General features: G+C 37.4%; 1 protein-coding gene and 1 pseudogene across 1 annotated transcript in view; both read left to right on the top strand.

The window, feature by feature from the left end:
* LOC105532300 (catenin alpha-3-like) overlaps positions 1–23,194 on the top strand; it is a 695,161-nt gene that overhangs the window by 478,913 nt on the left and 193,054 nt on the right. The gene's annotated exons all lie outside the window — the stretch shown is intronic.
* On the top strand, positions 11,024–13,316 carry LOC105532299 (annotated as a pseudogene).

Below are 23,194 nucleotides of genomic sequence, written 5' to 3'. Positions count from 1 at the left end.
TGAAAAGTTGATCATCTTAATTATAATCTGCAGTGAAGAAAACAATAAGAAAAATCATAGTATGTTATAAATTATGAAATATGCTTCCACTAAATGTTTTATGAAAAGTTTGCATTAATACTTAGCACAAATTTAAAAAACAGTATAATTACAGCTTTTTTTCCAACTACACGCAAGAGAGAAAAAGAGATAAACAAAATTTGAAAGAAAAGTTTTAAAATGTTAGCAGTTTTTGCTTTGGGAAAGAAAGTATTTGTGTTTTCTTCTTTTATTTCTAAATTTTCTTTAAAGAACATACCTTACTTGAATATATTAAAAAAATATATATTTTTAAAAGGTATGACTTGACCAGGTGTGGTGGCTGACACCTGCAATCCCAGGACTTTGGGAGGCTGAGGCAGGAGGGTCACTTAAGGTCAGGAGTTCAAGACCAGCCTGTTCAACATGATGACACCTCGTCTTTACTAAAAGTCCAAAAATTAGCTGGGCATGGTGGCTGGTGCCTGCAATCCCAGCTGCTCAGGAGGCTGAGGCATGAGAATCACTTGAACCTGGGAGGTGGAGGTTGCAGTGAGCTGAGATCATGTCACTGCAGTCCAGCCTGGGCAACGGAGTGAGAATCTGTCTCAAAAAAAAAAAAAGTATGACTTTTTTTAGGAGACAATGTTTATCTATAGCTGTGTCCCCACCCAAATCTCATCTTGAATTCTATAGCTGTGTCCCCACCCAAATCCCATCTTGAACTGTATTTTCCATAATCCTTATGGGTCATGAGAGGGACCCAATGGGAGTTAATTGAATCGTGGAGGCAGTTACCCCCATGTTCCTGTTCTCATAGTAATGACTGAATTCTCACGAGATCTGATGATTTTTATAAGGGGCTTTTCCGTCTTCGCTTCGCACTTCTTCTTGCCACCATGTGAAGGAGATGTTTGCTTCTCCTTCCACCATGATTGTAAGTTTTTTAGGCCTCCTCAGCCATGCTTTACTGTGAGTCAGTTAAACCTCTTTTCTTTGTAAATGAACCAGTCTCGAGTATGTCTTTATTACCATGTGAGAACAGACTAATCAGGGTACAAAGCCAAGTGGATGGCTTTTCCAAGGAGAAAATAATTTCCAAGGAGAAAATAATGTAGTGCCAAATTAGAAGGAAGTTGTTCCTCCTTTGCTAAAACTATCTTTATGTCAATTTACAGAGAGAGAGATCTAGCTTTTTCTCTGTGTTGTTGCCTACCTCCAAGCTCATGGTAGGTTGCTCAGTGTATTTCCTGAATAAATGAATAAACACTCAGTCTAGCTGACTCAAATCTGTAGGATATGTTGCATGGACAACCTCTCCAAGCCCCCTACTGGCATAGCAAAGGAAGAGCATAACCTGGGCAAATTGAGTCAATTATTTCCCTGAAGTTAAATCTAGATGTTACAAACAGCTATTATGAACTTTATTTAAATTTAATCTGGTAGCAGTGTTTTTATTACTATTAGTTTGAGCATAAGAGCTAATTTTCTGAACTTTACAAATCACTTTGAAGGGAAGATTTTCTCTTGTTCACCCAAAACTGTCACATTTAAGGTCATGTCATGTAAATCCTAGCCAGGCAGGAAAGCTCAGAGCTCAGGAGCTATTCATTAGTATTCTTTAGTTTGGAATGTTATCCTGAAACTCCACTTTCCAAATATAAATTAACCTGAATAAACCATTGTTGGTAGCAAAGTGTTAAATTTGTTCACTTTTTCCCCTTTCCCATAGCAAAAGCATGGGCAATACACCATGATAAAGTGATTGGATAATTATTGTTTTAGCCAGAGAAAGTGAAGTTTATGTTTTACTCTGCTTCAGAAAGCTATGTTAAAAATTTCTCATCAAAATGTTTTCTGAATATTCATATAAATTTGAAGAGTTTTGCAAAACAAAAATGTGGTTGTAGTCCTTAGCTATTAACAGCTTTTGCAGCAGTTTACAGACAAAATGGAGCGAGAGACTTACATGCCAGAGTTATGCTTAAATTTCCGAGGAAAGAATGAAGTAGGGAAGACACAAAAAGAAGGAAGGGAGGGAGAGAAGGAGGGAATAAAAAAAAAAAGCGTGTCACTGGGAAAGTCACCCATATTCGCTGAAGTTTGCTTTGACTTAAATGTGCTAATTGAACTAAGCCAAAATGTGTTGTCTCCCAATTCATTAGCAATATTGTAATTAAAAGAGCACTTTCAGTTCTAGAGGGTAATGACCTTTTTAATTGAACTTGGGGATTCAGATTGCTGTTGAATAGTAGTGAATTTAAATGCTGAATTCAAACGCCAAATTTTCTTCTGGTAAATGTACAATTAGGAATCAAATGTGAATTCCCCTAGTAATTTGCTCCTATTTTTATATATGGCCTTCCTTGGATTTGAGAGGAAGACTGAATCTATTGAAAAATTTATTATGTGTTTGGCCCTTGACTGATCCATAATAATTAATTCTCCAAAAGAAAAGTTGTCACATAATTGGAAAATACTTAAATGTTATAAAATATTACCTTAAAACAATCACTATTTGTACTTTCCTAGGGCTTCTTGTTATCTCTGATTATATAAACATGCATTTTTGCATAGTTTTAATCAGAGTAGTTTTTAGGATCAAATGCTAAACTACTGAAACAAACAAATAAAATAAGATTCAATAGCTCAGACAAGATAGAAGTTTATTTTTCTCACATAACAGTTGCAAATGATTACTCTGGGTTAGCAGTGCCTTCCTTCCACATAGTCACTCAGGGTCTTATTCTGATAGTGCCTCTGCCTTCTTCACCATGTGATATCAAAGATCACTCTGGTTCTCATTATTTCAGCTCATAGGAAGAGATCAGGGGAATGTGAAAAGACAGGACTAGTCTTTTTTTTTTATTTTAAGTTCAGGGGTGCATGTGCAAAATGTATAGGTTTGTTACATAGGTAAACTTGTGTCATGGTGGTTTGCTGCACAGATCATCTCAACATCTAGGTAGTAAGCCCAGCATCCATTAGCTGTTCTTCTTGATGCACTCCCTCCCCCCACCCCACCCCTACAGGCTCCAGTGTGTGTTGTTCCCCGATACTATGTGTCCATGTGTTCTCATCATTCAGCTCCCACTTATAAGTGAGAACATGCAGTGTTTAGTTTTCTGTTCCTTCGTTAGTCTGCTGAGGATAATGGCTTTCAACTCCATCCATGTCCCTGCAAATGACATGATCTCATTCCTTTTTATGGCTGCATAGTATTCCATGGTGTATATGTATCATATTTTCTTTATTCAGTCTGTCATTAACAGGCATTTAGGTTGACTCCATGTCTTTGTTATTGTGACTCATGCTGCAATGAATATATGAATACATATATCTTTATAATAGAATGTTTTAAAAAATTTTTTAATTTCCATAGGTTTTTGGGGAACACGTGGTGTTTGGTTACATGAGTAAGTTCTTTTGTGGTGTTTTGTGAGATGTTGGTGCACTCATCACCCAAGCAATGTACACTGTACCCAATTTGTGTCTTTTATCCCTCGCCCCCTTCCACCCTTTCCCCTGAGTCCCCAAAGTTCATTGTATCATTCTTACGCCTTTGCATCCTCATAGCTTAGCTCCTGCTTATAAGTGAGAACATACAATGTTTGGTTTTCCATTCCTGAGTTATTTCACTTAGAATAATGGTCTCCAATTCCATCGACATTGCTGTGAACATAATAGAATAATTTATATTTCTTTGGGTATATACCCAATAATGGGATTGCTGGGTCAAATGGTATTTCTGCCTCTAGATCTTTGAGGAATTGCCACACTGTCTTCTACAATTGTTGAACTAATTTGCACTCTCACCACCAGTGTAAAAGTGTTCCTTTTTCTCTGTAACCTCGCCAGCATCTGTTGTTTTTTGACTTTTTTTTAAACAGAGTCTCATCTGTCACCCAGGCTGGAGTGCAGTGGTGATCTTGGCTCACTGCAAGCTCTGCCTCTCGGGTTCACACTATTCTCCTGCCTCAGCCTCCGGAGTAGCTGGGACTACAGGCGCCTGCCACCACGCTCAGCTACTTTTTTGTATTTTTAGTAGAAATGGGGTTTCACCATGCTAGCCAAGATGGTCTTGATCTACTGACCTTGTGATATGCCTGCCTTGGCCTCCCAAAGTGCTGGGATTACAGGTGTGAGCCACTGCGCCTGGTCTTGACTTTTTAATTATGGCTATTCTGACTGGCATGAGATGGTATTTCTTTGTGGTTTTGATTTACATTTCTCTAATGATCAGTGATGTCAAGCTGTTTTTCTTGTGTTTGTTGGCTCCATGTATGTCTTCTTTTGACAAATGTCTGTTCATGTCCACTTTTTATAATACTGGTACAAGAACAGACACATAGACCAATGGAACAGAATAGATAATGCAGAAATAAGACCACACACTTACAACCATCTAATCTTAGACAAACTTGACAAAAACAAGTAATGGGGAAAGGACTCCTTATTTAATAAATCATGCTGAGAGTGCTGGCTAGTCATATGCAGAAAATTGAAGCTGGACCCCTTCCTTATACCACATACAAAAATTGACTCAAGATTGATTAAAAACTTAATAAGACTGGATGCCGTGGCTCACGCCTGTAATCTCAGCACTTTGGGAGGCACAGGTGGGAAGATCACTTGAGGTCAGGAGTTCAAGATCAGCCTGGCAAACATGATGAAACCCTATCTCTAGTAAAAATAAAAAAATTATCCGGGCATGGTGGTGCGCACCTGTAATTCCAGCTGTTCGAGAGCCAGAGGTATGAGAATCACTTGAACATGGGAAACAGAAGTTGCAGTGACAGAGGTTGCGCCACTGTACTGCAACCTGGGTGACAGAGTGAGACTCTGCCAAAAAAACAAACAAACAAACAAACAAAAAAAAAACAAATGAAAAACCCAAAACTGTAATATAAAAACACTAGAAGAAAATCTAGGCAATGCCATTCAGGACATTGGCATGGGGCAAAGATTTCATGATGAAAACACCCAAAGCAATTTCAGCAAAAGCAAAAATTGACAAATGAGATCTAAGTAAACTAAAGAGCTTCTACACAGCAAAATAAACTATCATCAGACTAAACAGATAACCTGTCGAATGGGAGAAACTTTTTGCAATCTATCCATCTGACAAAGGTCTAATATCCAGAGTGTACAAGGAACTTAAAACAAATGTACAAGAAAGATAGAGGGCTGGTCTTAAGGGCATCAGTGTCACACATTATTTCTGCTTACCTTCTACTGAAATTAGAAGGTAAGCAGAAATGACTCACATGACTCCTCCCAACCACAAGCTAGACTGGGAAATGTAGTGTTTCTGGTAGGTACTTGCAAATCTACACATCTGTTACTAGTAATGAAGGAAAAACTGGATTTTATGGATAGCTAATGGCTTTGTCAATATGTATGTGCAATATTGTCTTCTTTCTGAAGTAACATTATTTCATAAACAATATGCCCTTCATTTAGTTAAGGATATGATGTAAGTGTCCTACTACTTTTAATTCTGAAATTTTGTCACATTAATAAAGCTTTAAATTAAAATGTGACTTTTTATACCCTAAATAAATCCACAAACATCTCCTTTATCACATTTGAATTAAAAGCTTTACATTTGTATGTCAAACCTTACACCATAACTTATCTTCCAAATTTTACTAAAAAATTCCCTATTACTTGATGTGCATTTGTTCCTAGACAAGTGGACTATTGGTTTCACAAATTATTTTCTAACACACTGTAAATTTTTCTGCTATACAATGAATGAGTTCACAACATTGATTAAAGCTACTGCTGAATTCAACATTCCACTCATTAATTTACTAAAACTTCTATTTTTAGCTATGTACTACTTCTCTATAGATTTATCCCACCAGTTGAATTTTTAAAGGAATAACTTCTCCAAAAGAAATATTTCTTAATTATTAATATCAAGGAATGGACAACTGGGTTATTGTATATGATCATTATCATAGTATCCTCTGAAAGTGTATCACTAACCTATATGTCTAGCAAAGAAAGATGTTCTTGTTTAATGAAATATGATCTGCATTGAGTTTTATCAACATTATTTATTTTTCCCCTTGACTAGTTTAAAAGAGTTATAAATTATATTCTATACTTTAATAGACAGATAGACTAATTTTTCAAATATTAGTCAATTTTTACTAACTCTTGTAAATATAACTGTTGCTCTTCCTTTTTTTTTTTTTTTTTTTTTTGAGACAGAGTCTCGCTCTGTTGCCCAGGCTGGAGTGCAGTGGCCGGATCTCAGCTCACTGCAAGCTCCGCCTTCCGGGTTCACGCCATTCTCCTGCCTCAGCCTCCCGAGTAGCTGGGACTACAGGTGCCCGTCACCTCGCCCGGCTAGTTTTTTGTATTTTTCAGTAGAGACGGGGTTTCACCATGTTAGCCAGGATGGTCTCGATCTCCTGACCTCGTGATCCGCCCGTCTCGGCCTCCCAAAGTGCTGGGATACTGTTGCTCTTCTTGATATTTTTTCCTAGAAAACTTTTTTTTAAATGTTTGTATCACAAGATCTTCAGATTTAGAGTTGAAAGGAATCCTGAAAGTAACCTAATTTTAGTTCTAAAGCTTGACTTTCCTCTTTTATATTCTTCCAAGTGGTTATTTAGCCTTTGCATAAGCAATCTCTAGGATAGGAAAATTACTGTCTCCCATAACACTCAATTCCATCTTTTAACATCTTTGACATATGACTGTTAGCATTAGTTCTTGGCAAACACCTATGAAATTTAAAGCATTATGCTAGTGCTCTTAAACATGTTCTCTTAGGTAATCCTTATACCAGCCTTATTGTTGACATGATTTATAGTTTGAAAAAAATAAGCTCAAAGAGGTTTTATATTTAGGGTCACATTGCTAGTTGATTGAAGGTGAAATTTTCTACTGGATGTATCAGATCATATGTCCATGCTTTTTTCAATAAGATGAGTTGTCTTTACTTACATGTGAAAAAAATCTGTCTTCCCAACAGCCTACTGGGCTACTGGTTTTCAAACATACAGTAGATGAGTTCACGGCATGAGTTAAACATCAGTTACTCTATGTTTAAAGTTCTTCCTGGCAACAATTCTTGAAATATTTGAAGTCAGCCCTCATGTATTCCATATGCTTCCTCCTCTCTGAGGTGCATTTTATAGTTCCTTCAAATGGTTACTTTTAGCTCTTATATTGTCTGAGCCACTCTTGTCTAAATGCTTTCCAGTTTATTTTTTGGTAATACCACTCCAAGTGATGTTCAAAATAGAATGTAATGTTCTTGGATTGGCCAAACTAGCAAACTGTAACATGGGATTACCATCTCAATTGTTATAGGAACTTTATTAATGTAGTCCTATTGAATTAGCTCAGCAAACCACATTGTAGCATTCATTTCTGTTAAGTTTAAGGTTGGCATATAATTTTATATATTAATAAGTTGGTGAGATATTGGCTTTACATTTTGAATTATATCATATTTATTCTTTCTAATTTCCTGTTTTATCCTTTGAAAAGAGCCCATGAAATTCTTTGTCCACTCTGATTTTTGTGTCCTGAAATTTCCATGTCATTGCAATGAAAAAGAATCAAAGTATGGCTGCACTAAAAGGAGAGTATTTCTAAAATGTAAAGCACTTTGCAAAAGCACTCAACATACATTCTTTCTAGCTCTTATAACTACATTATAATATGGGTATTAGCATACATATTTTGCTCATTACAATTTAGTAATTTGTTCAAGCCCATAAAGAAAGAAGTTTAGAGGAGATGAATCCACCCATATCTGTTTTGTTTTTCCTGCAATGTCATAATGATATTGATAAGTATGTGTTATCCTAAAGGACTAACTAACCAGAAATAGATTATAGAAAACACTTGGTGATATCTCTAGTATTAGGTCAACTTCCAAGGGGCTTATGCAACACTTATGCTAGAAGTGAGAGAGGTGAAAATCATTGTATTACAATATCTGAAATAAACATGCCTGTGATTTGTGAAACAAGTGAGGTTTGCTTTCCATATCCAAGTTTGGACCGTTGCTTCATGCATCTAAAAGCAGATAGATCAACATTACATTATCTTGTACTTCATATAGCTCAAACATATTTGAATCTTCATATCTGCCACTGTGACAAACTGTCTGTGTTTGTCTGGGAAGGTATCAAAAGTAGAGTAACCGGACAATGTTATTATGCCAGTGTAGAATTGCTAGTGTATATTTACTCTTGATTCTAAGTTGGCAGAGGGCATTAGAGCTCCACTTCACAGCACTTTAGCAATGATACATGGGTTTATTGTGTCCATCAACTTCATTTACTGGAAAATCAGATACCTGGTCTTAACCTCGTTGACTCTGCTTAAAGGTAGACCCCTTAATTTTATCTTCCCCATATCAGCAATCCAGGTCTATAGGAGATGGTTTGTAAATGAGTTGTAGTCTCTAGAAACAAGGCAAAGATCATCTAAAGCATATTAGTGCTAGATCTCTTAATATTTATTTCTCCAGATTTTTAGATCTTAAGACAGAAAAACACCTACAGTTGGCCTTAGTATTTGTGGGTTCCACATTCATGTGTTTAACCAACTACAGATGAAAAATGTGGCTAGGCCTATAGTAGTTGTGTGTGTACTGAACATGTACAAACTTTTCCTTTCTTGTCATGATTCCCTACACAATGCAGTGTACAAATAACAACTGTTTGCATACCGTATACATTGAGTTATAAAATATAAGTAATCCAGAGATGATTTAAAGTAGATAGGAGGATGTACATAGGTTTTATGCAAATACTACATCATTGTATATAAGAGACTTCAGCATCCATTAATTTTGGTGTCCATGGGAGTCCTGGAACCAGTCTCCACACTGAAACAGAATAATGACTGTATATTTCTTCAAATCCCTTTACAATACTGAGAACAGTGCTCAGGATATAGTAGGTTACATATACACATATTCGTTGATTATGGGTTTAACTTTCTAATTTATTGGTCTCAGAAATAGTGAGATAAAATATTGAAACAATGATGATGTAGGGATTTTCACACGTAATTTTGACTTCTCTTTCCAAAGTATGTTGAGAGTTTTTGTCCTAAATGTATACAGTATCAACACATACATATATACACAAATTATTCAACGAAGCTTTTAAATTTCGAGATGATTTCCCTTATCACTTAGCACATTTCTTCTCACTGTCAACTGGTGTGTGCTAAGGGAATGCAAATTAACTGTATTATTAATTTAAGTAAGACATAATTAGTAAGGTAAATCTTCTGCCAAAAACCACATAACACATTCCAGGGCCAAATATAAATGAGCTATGATTAGCCTGCTGTTCCCCTTTATTAGTTCAGATTAATGGTGTATTCCCTGTGGGTATAAAGATGCACAACCATGTGTTTTCTAAGGGTCTTAGGACCATTTGTTAACTGCAGTAGGAACTTCACATCTCACTATCTTGTGAGGACTTCCTGGTATTTAATCAATGTGAGAAAGGAGGACAAGTATCAATTGATTAGAAAGCATGAATAGGGTTTGTAAGCAGAACATTTAATGAGCTAACTAAATTTCTCTACCAGTCAATAGCAAACATGGGCTCCCTTCATGCAAGTACTGCATCGTTTCTTCTCCTGCCTGGTACCATTATCCAGACTGTGAATAGCATTGTTGTCAGAGAGCACTTTCAGAAGCATTCTTGACTAGAGGAAACACAGGGAGTAGCAATCCATTAATGAAGCAGATTCACATCGATTAATTGCATTCTACTTCCTCTGTTCAGGCCTGTAGCACAGCTCTAGAAGGGGAAAAAATATGATGCAAGGAAGAGAAAAGCCCTCAAATTAAATTTTCAAGTCTGCTTTATGAGACTCCTCTGAAAATCTAGTTTTTTTCTAATTTCAGTTATTTGTTTCTCTGCTTCCCTGACAAGTCTGTTCTAACACCGCCTGGATTTTGGCTTTTTGCCTGCCTCATTCCTTTCTTGGCTTGTTCTCATTACAGCACTTTTGCCTGATAGGAGTGAAGACCCTTGAAACTGGGAATCCAGACTATATAGAGCAAAACCTATTGCTGGCAATGGGCAGTTAAGAGACAACACAGGCTATTAACTGATGCTGTTGTTTTCTGGTAGCCATTGTGGGGCACTGCATGTGTGCCATTATTCACAATCAGGGTCATCATTCTAGTCCCTGCTGGGATTCATTTTTATCAAGAACAAGTAAGTAAGATGACTATAGAGTGTGCTGTGCAGTGAACTGGCATTTAGGATTTTTTTTGATGACCTTAGTCCTTCCTAATTGTGTTTTGTGGCTATAAGGCCAAGTGATTTAGGCCTGTGTGTGTGCACAAGGGTACAATTTGGAGTATTAACTATAGTGCTATTGCTTCCATTTGTAGAGGATTGTAGGATTTAGAAAACTGGCCCTTGGGTAGGATGGTAGCAGCATCTTCCATTAATAGCCATAAAAGTCAGGAATACTTCAAAAACATTTCAAAAGATAAAAAAGAGAAAACATATGTTACTAGAAACAACTATCATATATCTTATACCCTGCATAAAGAGAGAATCATTAACAGCTATTTTTATATTCAAATAATTATGAAGTTGTGGTCTGCAGAGTCAGCTCCTTTCTCTCCCCTCCTCTCCCTTTTCTTTATTCTTTCTTGCTAGGCAGGATCAGGTTAAAAAGAAAATCCATGAAAACCAACAAGGGTGGCTAAGAAGCTAGAATGATAGAGCAGAAAAGACTTCTTTTCTGAATGATAGAGCAGAAAAGGCCAGAATCACCTGGCCTCACACTGTGATTGGACAGAAGAGACACTGACTTTCCTGGACTCACTTGAGTCTCAATCCTGAACAAGGACTGTGATGCCAAGCCTCTGTCTACTCAAGAGCCACGCTTCCCCCAACCCCCACAACCCCAGGACAGATCTGATTCTTATTACTCTACAGTTGCTTGAAACTTCTTATAAGTTTACAGTTGTGCCTATGAGCAAAGACTTAAAATGAAGACAGTCCTAGAGAAGTACCCTCAGGAATACATCGTTGATGTCAGAGCTTTAGAACCACAAATTTGGATGGAGGGTCACTCCATCCAAAAAGTGACCACAGATGCAGAGTGTAACAGCAAGTATTAAGTGTGTGCGTGTGTGTGTGTGTGTGTGTGTGTGTGTGTGTGTGTGGCGGGGTGCGGGGAGGGAGTTGATAAACCTGACTTTGTATGGAAAGAATCACATCTGGCTTGAGTCTCCCAGTGGATGTCACTTCTTTTAACTTGTAGGTTTACTTACACTCAGAAAAATCTAGTTTCCCAAATTGCCTAGGAAGCTAGCACCAATTCTCTGTTTATGAAAACATCAACCACAGTTTAGCATTTTAATTGAAAGAAAAGATAGCTGATAAATTCAACTTGGTTATAATACCCTCAAGTGCTATGATATGCTTCTCTAAGTTTACTAATGTCACTCATGATCCATGCTCTTGAAACAGCATGACGTAATGTCAGGAATGCTGAGTTTGGAGTAGAATATCTCTGTTATACTACTTATGGTTTTTAAGGTTTTTTATTCCTATTAATCTGTCAAATGGGTATGACATCAAGAGGATTAACAGTGATGCCCATAAAGTGCCTAACACAGTGCTTGACCTTACTGGGGATTCAGTAAGTAAGAGCAGGTATTGTTTGTTGCTCTTGTTTTATTATTAACATTAGTAATGAAGAGCCCTCTTGCTGCTCCCACTTTCTGTTTTTATGGTGTGCCAAACATTCCCCAGCAGGGCAGCCTCTCTTGCTCCCTTCTGCCTGATGTCTTTTCTTACCAACCCAGAATATTCATCATTCTTCCCAGGCACCTGGAGGAAGGAAGCCTCTAGTACCTCTCTGGTTTGCCTGGTTATCACAGCTTTCTCAGCTGAGCCTTCAGTGAGGAATCGTGGTCCTTCTCTAGAACACTAGTTTCCAAATTTTATAGTTATTTATGCCCATTAGTAAAATGGTGTTAAGGCTATACTCCTAATATATGTTTATTTATTTATAAATAATACAGATGCACTACTATACTAATAAGTAAAACAAAGAAATTTTATAAACATTGGAATGGAAACGGTACATTCAGTTGTTTTCTTATATGTTGTCATGGCTCATCTTGCACACCTTCTGGGGTGCACAGCTTGAAAAGCATTGCTCGAGGGGATTATCATGTTTTTGTAAAGTAGACTGTCTTACCCATAAACCAAGTACCTCAGTCATCGTCCAGAAAATGCCTTCCACACCCTTGGGTCTCTTTCCATGAGGAACTCCCATGGCCTGTCTCTGCAGCATCTGAACTATCACTCTAGCCCTCATGCTGGCCCTCTGACCCAGTGCTTCTGCATTTTGTCTGTACATGTGATTCGCCTGGGGACCGGTTCAAAATGTCTGTGGCCCATCTCAAACCAATTAAATAAAAATATTGGGAGGTGCAGGGCCCGCCTCTGGGATCCTCTGGGCCTGGTGGTTTTGTCCCTAAGCGCCTGGGCGTTGGGGTGGGAGAAGGAAGGGAGGCACTCAAGGACCCAAGTTTCTTCATCATGGGGGATGAGGTCCATTGGTGCAGGAGCCCTGGGGGCTGCTGCCCTTGGCATTGCTGCTGGCCAACACTGATGTGTTTTTGTCCAAGCCCCAGAAAGCAGCACTGGAGTACCTGAAGGACATAGAACTGAAAACACTAGAGAAGGAACCAAGGACTTTGAAAGCAAAGGAGCTATGGGAAAAAAATGGAGCTGTGATTATGGCCATGTGGAGGCCAGGCTGTTTCCTTGTCTAGAGGAAGTTGCGGGTCTGTCCTCCCTGAAACACATGTTGGACGAGCTGGGCGTCCCCCTCTATGCAGTTGTAAAGGAGCACATCAGGACCGAAGTGAAGGATTTCCAGCCTTATTTCAAAGGAGAAATCTTCCTGGGTGAAAAGAAAAAGTTCTGTGGTCCACAAAGGCAGAAGATGATGTTTATGGGATTTATCCATCTGGGAGTGTGGTACAACTTCTTCTGAGCCTGGAATGAAGGCTTCTCTGGAAACCTGGAAGGAGAAGGCTTCATCCATCCACGAGTTTTCGTGGTGTGATCAGGAAAGCAGGGCATTCTTCTCAAGCACTGAGAAAAAGAATTGAAGACAAAGTAAACCTACTTTCTGTTCTGGAAGCTGCTAAGATGATCAAACCACAGACTTTGGCCTCAGAGAACACAAGATTGTGTGAAACTGCCCAACTTAGGGATAACCAGGGGCATTCGCCTGTATTCTGTTTCCACTTATGTCCCTAGGGAGTGAGAAACCCATTGATACTCTACTCTTAGTATGGATTATTAATGTATTTTAATATTCTGTTTAGGCCCAGTTAGGCAAAATAGCCCCAAAACAAGATGGACAAAAATCTGAAAAACTAATGAGGATTATTAAGCTAAAACCTAGAAAATACGAGGCTTAAAATTGACTTAAAATCACTGCACTCCGGCCTGGGTGCAGTGGCTCACACCTGTAATCCCAGCACTTTGGGAGGCCGAGGTTAGCAGGTCACTTGAGGTTGGGAGTTCGAGAACAGCCTGGGCAACATGACAAAACCCCGACTCTACTAAAAATACAAAAATCAGTCGGGTGTGGTGGCACGCACCTGTAGTCCCAGCTACTCGGGAGGCTGAGGCAGGAGAATCACTTGAGCCTGGGAGGTGGAAGTTGCAGTGAGCTGAGATCACACTGCCCTCCAGCCTGGGTGACAGAGATTCCATCCCCCCCCACAAAAAAAAATTGATTGCTGTACCTCATTACAAATGTATATGGTGTTTGAGTGCTGTTGCTTGAAATTATTTTTCTTTTCAGGTCTTAAAAAATCCAAGAAAAGTTGATGATTGACTTGAAGATTACAGAATTTAAGGTTTTTTGGTAAATAAATAAATAAATAAATAAATAAATAAATAGATAAATAAATTTGTGGGTCTGCCCTGAGGCTGTGAAGGGCGTCTTTTGTTTAGCCCAGTGAGCTGTTGGACTGGAGTAGGAAACCATTTACCATAGGTCCTGATCAACACTCCCATTCTGGGAAGCTGGGGCCTCAGAGACTACTGGAGAGCAGGTCTTTTTGATTTTTCTTTCTTTTCTTTTCTTGTTTTGAGACAGAGTCACTCTCTGTCACCCAGGCTGGAGTGTAGGGCACGATCTTGGCTCACTGCAACTTCTGCCTCCAAGTTCAAGCACTTCTCCTGCCTCAGCCTCCCAAGTAGCTCAGATTACAGGCACCCATCATCACACCCAGCTTTTTTTTTTTGTATTTTTAGTAGGGATAGGGTTTCACCATGTTGGCCAGGCTGATCTCGAACTCCTGACCTCAGGTGATCCACCCGCCTCAGTCTACCAAAGTGCTGAGATTATAGGCATGAGCCACTGTGCCTGGCCTAGAACAGGTGTCCTTTGCCTACCTTCCTTCTGTTTTCCTCAGTCACATTAGAGAGAGAAGGGTCTTGCTCCAAATCCCATTCTGGAGAAGGCAACCTGATACAGTTTTGTCCAGGACCCACCAAACGTGCACAGCAATGGCCCTATCAATGTATTGCAAATGAAAGGATGAGTTGAGTTAAGTTTTGCTTTGCTCTCCGGCTGTTTATAAAGCAAGCTTGGGAATCAACCAGAGTGGATGATTGACAGGAGGAAGGGAGGAAGGCATAAAAGGTGACTGCCTTCACCTTCTTACCTTCAAATAGCCCCTTCACCTTCTTACCTTCAGAATAGCCCTTCTATTTATCTGTTTTCTCCCTTCTTCTGTCTTTCATTTTTTTTTTTTTCTAACTGAAAGTGAGGTAAGGAGAGAGAAGGTCTTTCCAATATTTTCCTTAGCATCATGAGACATCCCAATTCAGAGTGAAATAAACATTTAATTACCTGGAGTGCTTGGGATAGGGTATTCTTCTTTAAGTTTGTATTTATATTTGTATGTATGCATTCATGCATATATGTTAGGAACTGCTTAATCACCAGGAAAAAGTTTTCCTTCCACTTTACCCTTTTCTTTCACTTGCTACTTTGGCACCCCTTGTGAAAAAGGCTTTCTAAAAGCCTGAATCCATATTCTTGCCTGAGAGGTGAGTTGAAATGCAGGCATCTAGATTAATATCTAATTATACTGGTGCTTAGCTGCTACCATTGAAGCCAAAAAACACGTCTCCCCTCTCCCACAGCAAAGTCCCTCTCTGTCATCTTAAGATCTCTGGGAGGCATATATTTGCATCAGAACAAAGTGACTGAAATATGTTTCTCGGACCTCCTCACAATGGTCTCTTGCCCACAAACCGTATAAGGCCACTGTAGGCGTGCGGCTGCAGGTATCTTCTGAGATGATCGTGCTTCTGGTTACCCTGTTCTCTTTGCAGTATTTCTGGTCATAGCAGTTTTTCTGAGGTGGTTCCCTTGATGCCTCATGTGCAGAAGCTGCTGCACGGAGAATACTGTGTCCTGGATCCTGGATACTGGATCAAAGAGTATTGACTGCAGGCTGAGACTCAAATTGTTTGTTCATTAATTTGTTGAAATAATTGAGTATATCTTTTGCTCCTAAAAAGTGGAACACATATTATCAGATGATAACTAAGGGTCAGAAAGTTCAAATGGCTTGTCAAAGGTAACATACGTGGTCATAATGGCACTAAATGGAGGGCCAACCATGATAACATAATAATAGTAAACAAAGCATATAGAGAGATCAACAGACAGACAAATAAATACTTAATATAAATCAGATACTCTGTATGTGTCTATTGACGCATCAGGCATTGTACTAGACACACTATTAAAATCACTATTAAAACATAGATTTTATAATCAAGAGTCTTAGAATCTGATCAAGAAGGCAGACCCACAAGAAAACGATAAAATGCAATGAAATAAACATTGAAAATGGAGGAAAAATAAAGTTCTTAAGATCACAGGGCACTTAAATTGACTTGAGGAATCAGAGTGCAAAGATCTTTGCACAGCATATTTGGAGAGCATTGAATGATTTGATACACTGAAGCCAAAGTATAAGTGCAGAACTGACAGCACAGATCATGAAAGACTGTAGTACATAGAAAGCAATGTAAATTAATGACATTCCACCACACACAGACTTTCTATGTTACATTAGTGTTAAATGGTTGCACAAAAAGGGGAAATAAAGTTATTTGAAATGATTTTAACAAACAATTGTCAGCAACTTAACAATCAATTGTCAAATCAATTGTTAAAATGATGTTAATCAATTGTTATGTGATTTTCATTTAACAAGTATTCATTGATCACCTGCTATGACAAGCACTGTTTTAGGCCTTTAGGGTACATCGGTGAACAAAATGAATGAAAATCACTGTCCTCACAAAGCTTATATTCTCTTTATTATAAGTTTATTTTATATTATTGTATATTTTATTATATTTAATTATAATTATTATAGTTTTATTATAAATTTATTTACTATAAATTACTATATATACAAACATGTATTGCTCCATATAGTTTCACATATAATAGGAATATACTGTATTTTTTGGACAATTTAAGAAATATTCAGTGTTAATTTTGAGTAAAATAGGTCTTTTGCCTCTTTTATCTTAAAACTTAATTCTAAGATTTGACTCCACTGTAGTCAATTAACAATGGAGAACTATTAAGAAATTACATGCAAATGAAATAGTATTTGCATTTTGGGAAGAGGACGCATGCAGTGGAGTTGTTTGATAGGTAATGCCTGAGACTAACACTGGGGAAACTCATTAGGCTGCCACTGTGTGAAAAATAATTCAATAAAATAGGACAATAAGGCAATTGCAACATTTAGGATTATTGAGACAGAGAGAAGGAGTTTAAAATCATTCCCAGGATTCTGCATTAGATAATGAGATGATGAGTAACAGAAAACAAAAAGGGTTAATACAGGTGAAAGTACTTTTATATCCCTTCATTTAACATTCACAGAAACTATAAAAGTTTGGTGCCAGTGTAACTGTACAACTTGTTGGCTTTTGTTTTTCTTCATAACTTTAGAAGACCTTTTGGTTCTGTCTGTAATATATAATCATGCCTTAAAGCTGATTACAATTTTCACTGTTAAAGATTCACACTTTGGCTACCTTTTCATTTATTACTCACAACTGCAGACTGGGTTCATAAGGGCAGAGGTAGAAGCCATGGCTGAGTAGCCAGAGAATCTAGAGCTGCTGTCAGCAAATTGAATCGTCAGCATTCTCAAGGAAATCACCTGCTGGCTTATTAAAGTTAATTGCTTGCAGGTATCAAGTTCCTTAGCCAGAACTATCAAAGTCGCTGTGAGAGAGGTGATTAAGACTGTGCTGGGAGCTTGGCAAAGCTGGATGAGTACCATCTCATGGGGTGTCTTAGCTTCAGGGAGACTGCTTCCTACATCCACATTGTTTGTTTCTTCCTCCTTGCGCTTCCACCATCCCCTACTCCTGTCCCCACCGCATGCCAACTTATCCAGGTAATGTGTTAATTTTGATTCTCTAACATTTGACAGGCATGTATTAAACATTTATTTCCAGCCTCAAAAAGCACTGAGATAAATAACACAGCCTCTGCACACAAGGAACTTCCAGTCGAGAATAGGAGACAGACTTTTAAACCTATGATTATAATACTATGCCATAAATTCTAGAAACTGGTTAGTCAAACATACTATAAGAAGGTATAGAGATAAGGTATATAGTACATATATATGTTTACATTTTCATTATCTGCCTTTGGGGACTGGGATAAAAGAAGATGGAAATATTTACCTATATCAGTCGGAGTCCTCCAAAACGAATTGGCTTACATGGTAGGGGCTGGCAGGTCTGAAATCTATAGCGTAGGTTTTATATAAACTCAGGCAAGAGTTGATGTTGCAGTATTAAATCTGAAATTTGTAGAGCAGGTTGGCAGGCTGGAAACTCAAGCAGGATTTCTATGATAGTCTTAAGGCAGAATCCCTTCTTTTGGGGGATACCTCAGTTTTCTGTTATTGTTTTTGTTTGTGTTTTTATCTTTTGCTCTTACGGCTTCCAACTTACTGTGTGAGGCCCACCTACATTATCAAGGGTAATCTCTTTAATTAAAGTCAATTGATTAAGAAATGCTCACCATGTCTGTAAAATACCTTCACAGGAGCATTTAGATAAATATTTGACCAGATAGCTGGGCACCAAAGCCTGACCAAGTTTTTTTGCTTTGGTAGGCCAAAGTCGGGCGAGGCACTGCAAATGTATAGAAATTCAAACTCCAACATATATTGAAATTATTCCCTAGGATAGCACTTTAAAATTCAAGCTTATTCCCAGGGTAAAGACATCAAACACCTAGGTAGTGCCATGCTTAGATCCAGGAAAGAAAGGTCTTTGTCCTGGGCCCCATGCATTAGAGGGCCCCACATATGACAAAAACACAAACATAAATGCCTGTTACCTCACTTCTGGCCTACAGCACTGGCTCACTGCAATCTAAAACATTCACTCTCATGATTAATATTATTTGGGCTACCAGAAAATTCTTCTCCACATTTTTTCTTACATCCTAGTGGCGAAAAGATAGCAAAGCTCAAATGCCATAAACATTTTCAGTTTGAACTGCTGTCAACATGAGAGATGAATATCTTATTTTGCAGCAGGGAGGTGGGGTGGGCTAGGTTTGAGCACTATAAAGAAAATATACATAAATTATTTTCAGATTCTTCCTTGTGGAATGAACACACCAAATCATTGCATAATCAAGGATTGTTTTCCTAGGTAGAGCTGAACATCACTTTTCTTGTATCTGTTCATGTTTCATTGGTAGATTTGAAAGTCCAGACAAATTAGCATAGCATTTGTACATGATAGGTATATTTTAGATTATTAAATAAATCATAGTACTCCTATACTTTTCTATATTTGGGGTTAGAGAAAATATGAAGTGTGCTACCAGTTCTTCATATTGGCAAGCAAATGGATAGTGGATGTTCAATGTTAAAAGAGACAAAATTAAATGAGAAAATGTCAGCTTTAATGAAATATTCTGAAATTAAAATGTGATATTCCTTATATGCATTTCAGTTTTTGACTTAATAGGTAATTTGAATATTTAAGAAAGAATTATGAATTTTTAATTCATAATTATTTAATTTTTAATAAAATATATTTGAATTTTCTAACTTCAATACAATTTCATTTTAGTTTAAATCCTTTGGCTCATCATTGTCAAGAAATTAATTAAAAATCTTGACCACAGCAATATAATTTTGATGAAATAAAGAGGAGAAATATAAATTTTATGGAATACATGTGTGTTTATTAATTAAACTGGTTTCATTTTATTACTTATATAAACATTGCCATCTCAACAAGAGAATGCCCAGGTATGCTCTCAAATATTAAATTTATTATCTTTGACATTTTGCCAACTTTTAGTTATCTAAGAACTATTGCCTTACACAATACTTTTCATTTGTCATTAAAAATTATCTATTTAAGGCAGCACAATGATAGAACATATTTTATTAAAGTTTCTTAGTTTTTAAATAACTTTTAAATATTTAAACATGTGGTATGTGGGCCTCCATTTCTACTGTTGCTTTGGGTCCTGCATATCTAGGAGTAGGCTAACCAATAAGCAATTGAGACAGCATCTAGGAGGGGGCATGAACATCCTCAAGGAGCTATGACTATTCCAAGAGATGGATGACAATCTTTAACTTGTGAACTAGGGGTGGGAGGATGTGAGGTGGGATAAGTAGTGCCCTTTCTATTTTTTCCTATGCCTCCTTGCCCAGTAAACAGACTTTCTTTCTTTTTAAAGAGCTGGATGTAAAAAAATTTAATTCGGGAAAATTATGTAGGTGGACCTGGAAGAACTGGAATAGGCTGTAAGTAAGTTATTGAAATTACCCCTCAGCAATCATTCTGAAAAAGGGGACATTTGAGCTTGATCTGGAAAGGTGAATCTGAAAAGATGAATAGAAGCCCTCTAGGTGGATGAATTGTGTGTGGGAAGAGGTGCACTAGGAAAAGGCAAAAAGGCAGAAAAAGCAGGTTGCTTCACAATGTTTCAAAACTTTCATATGACTAAAACACTGGGTGGGAAGGAGGAAATGGAAAGAGAAGGGCTGAAATATGAGAACAGAAAGGGTATTACACTTCTTCCCAAGAGCCTGGCTTTTATCCTTCAGAAGAGACTCATTAAAGGAGTTTTAAGCAAGCAAATGACATGATTGGTTTTGCCTTTTAAAAATATGACTTTAGAACTTTGGTTTTCAAATTTTAAAATGCATGATAATCACTTGGAGGGCTTGTTGAAACACAGATGGCTGGGCCCCACCTCCAGAGCTTCTGACTCAGTAGTTCTGGGGTGGAACCCAAGAGTTTGCATTTCTAACAACTCCTGAGTGATGTGATGCTGCTGATGTGGGAACCATACTTTAAGAAGCACAGCTCAAAAAAGCAGAGGTGGATGGTGAATGGTTTAGAAAGATGAATCTACAGAAAGTAGACAAGATATGGGGATTAGTGCAATAAAGTTGGGAAAAATAAAGAGTGTTTTATGTAAGCAGTGATGAAGGGTCTAAATAAGAGTTTTAAGAAGCAGTACCTAACTGAATTTGCAAGGTCTGGATAAGGAAGACACAAGTGTTGAAGATGACTCTGTATCTGGCTTGTTTTCGAAGGTATGAAAGAGCCCAGGTCTGTAATCTAGAGAAAGAGAGAAAGAGAATGGATTTCCGTGTGTAGTCATTGGTGTAAAAGTGCAATTTAATTGAATATCATGCAACAACTGGATTACTGAACTTTGGGTGTGCTGCACCAAAGAAGATGGAAAGTTATTTACTTACAGAATATACTAGCTCCATTAGAAGTTTGAGGTCAATATAGTTAATACACGAATGTTATTTATCAATAACAGTCAATACAACATCACGATTCGATCATTTTGGGTGTGGTTAAGGATTGGTCTCCTCTTTGGAGAGTGCCTCAAGCCTTTTACTTAATTACTGTCTAACAAAGTAGATCTGTCAGAATGGGTATTTTTACTTCATTATATTCTATCATGTGATTTTCTCTCTAGTATATCCTTCTACTTTAAAATATTATTTTAGGTTTAGCAAAATTAATATTACTCTATTTAACAGGGGGCAGGATGCATGTTCACCCTTAATATTTGAATGAACCAGGGCAAGAGTATAAATGAAGGTGTCCCCTTCCATTTGTTGAAATATGTAAATATGTGAAAGTTATAAACCAAGCCAACAAACTCTTAAAGAAAATATGTTCTGTTCTTCTACCTTCACAAATAGAACTAAATAAATTTTCAAAATATATGGAAGACTATGCCTTTTATATAATTTAAACTTGGCAAAACATCAAAGATGGCTGGATTTGCTTATTCTGCATCTCTGGGATTTTGGTTGATGAGCGTGTGGTGATTATACGTGTCATAAAATACAGACAGACATGGTTCCTACATGTTATATATTAATTTCATTATATTTCTTACATCATTTTAGTGAAATTACCAAGTAGGTTACTATAGTAAATTTTTACATAATTAATATTTTATTGACAGTAATGATTTAAAGGATTAAAATATAAAACATAATTGTATTTCAGTGCTCAAAATTTAAACATAGTTGTATCAAAAATGTTTCTTCAAGAAAAATACAAAATTACAAAATTAGAAATGTTTACTTATTTTCTAAAAGGCTTTGCCAGTGTAACTTTTAAAAAGATGGTACAAATTGGCCAGGTGTGGTGGCTCACGCCTGTAATCCCAGCATTTTGGGAGGCAGAGGTGGATGGATCATAAGATATACCCACACTCAAAATTGATTTAATTAAATGGGCAAATTTAAAAATTGTCTAATCAGTAATAATTTTATAATGTTTAGAATTCATTGCTTATATAAATATTTGATGTCACACTTCAAGAATGATGTTTAGACCTATATATAAACATGTTTAAGAGTGACATAAATTGTTTAATAATGCAAAATATTCTTCAATCACCATGTGGAACTATTGTGACTATTGTAGGAACTGCTAAAATAAAGGATTAGAACAAGAAAAGAAAATACTTTTTATACCTGGAACATAATACCAAATGCAAGAAATATTGCATCCATCTGAGATGATTTAATGAGTTCATTAATTTATCCTTTTCTCTGCTCTCAGTACTTCCGTTGCTCATAGTCTCTTCACAGTGGGAAACTGTCCTTCTTGAATCCAGACAGTAACACAACCCACAAACCTTCACCTTATTAGGGCACATTCCCTTTTTTATTTTAAGACTTTAAAGAAATGGGGAACAAATGTGGGGAAATATTTCCCCAGGATCTTAATGTTGTGATTCAGGGAAGCTTATATTTAACACACAAGAATGCTATTTCATATGGCAATGACAGGACATAATGGAAGGTTTTCAGTGTGAAGTATCAATACTATTACCGTAGATACTTTAAAAGGTAAAAATACTAAATTGTAACTTTCTTTTTCTCAGCACACTCCATTCAACTCCTTTCCCCTCTACAAGGTTTGATCTCTTAGAAATAACTTGTTTGATGGATAAAGTGCTCTCTGTAGTTGTTCAAATTAGATAAATCAAATAATACATTCCTTACATTAAAGTACAGAAAGTCCCTAAGGAGGCTGGAGTTGAGAGTAGAGGGGAGGTTAGAGACATTGGCCTGAAAGAGGAGTATGTAACAAGGAGGAAACATTAACTGGCTATCTAGAGGGGACTGTGTGAAGAAAGGAGGGTGTCCTAGTAGGTTAAGGCTGCTTTTAACGAACTACCATAGATTGGCTGGTTTATAAACAGCAGAAATGTATTTATCACAGTTCTGGAGGCTGGGAAGTCCAAGATCGAGGCATCAGCAGATTCCATATCTTGGAAAGGCCCATTCTTCATAGACAACCTTTTTCCTGTTACCTTACATGGTAGAAGGGGATGAGGAGTCTTTCCGCGGCCTCTTTTCTAAGGGCATCAATTCCATTCCCGAAGGCTTCACCCTCATGACTTAATCACCCCCAAAGGCCCCGCCTCCTAATACCGTCATCTTGAGGATTAGGATTTCAGCATATGAATTTTGAGGGACACAAACATTCAGACTGTAGCAGAGGAGAAGGGGGAAAGGATGAATGTAGGTGGATGGAGATTG

Source organism: Mandrillus leucophaeus, unplaced genomic scaffold, assembly GCF_000951045.1.
Source record: "Mandrillus leucophaeus isolate KB7577 unplaced genomic scaffold, Mleu.le_1.0 Scaffold948, whole genome shotgun sequence".
Lineage (NCBI taxonomy): Eukaryota > Metazoa > Chordata > Mammalia > Primates > Cercopithecidae > Mandrillus > Mandrillus leucophaeus.
Note: the sequence above shows the minus strand (reverse complement) of the source record. Positions and strands in the feature narration are given on the sequence as shown.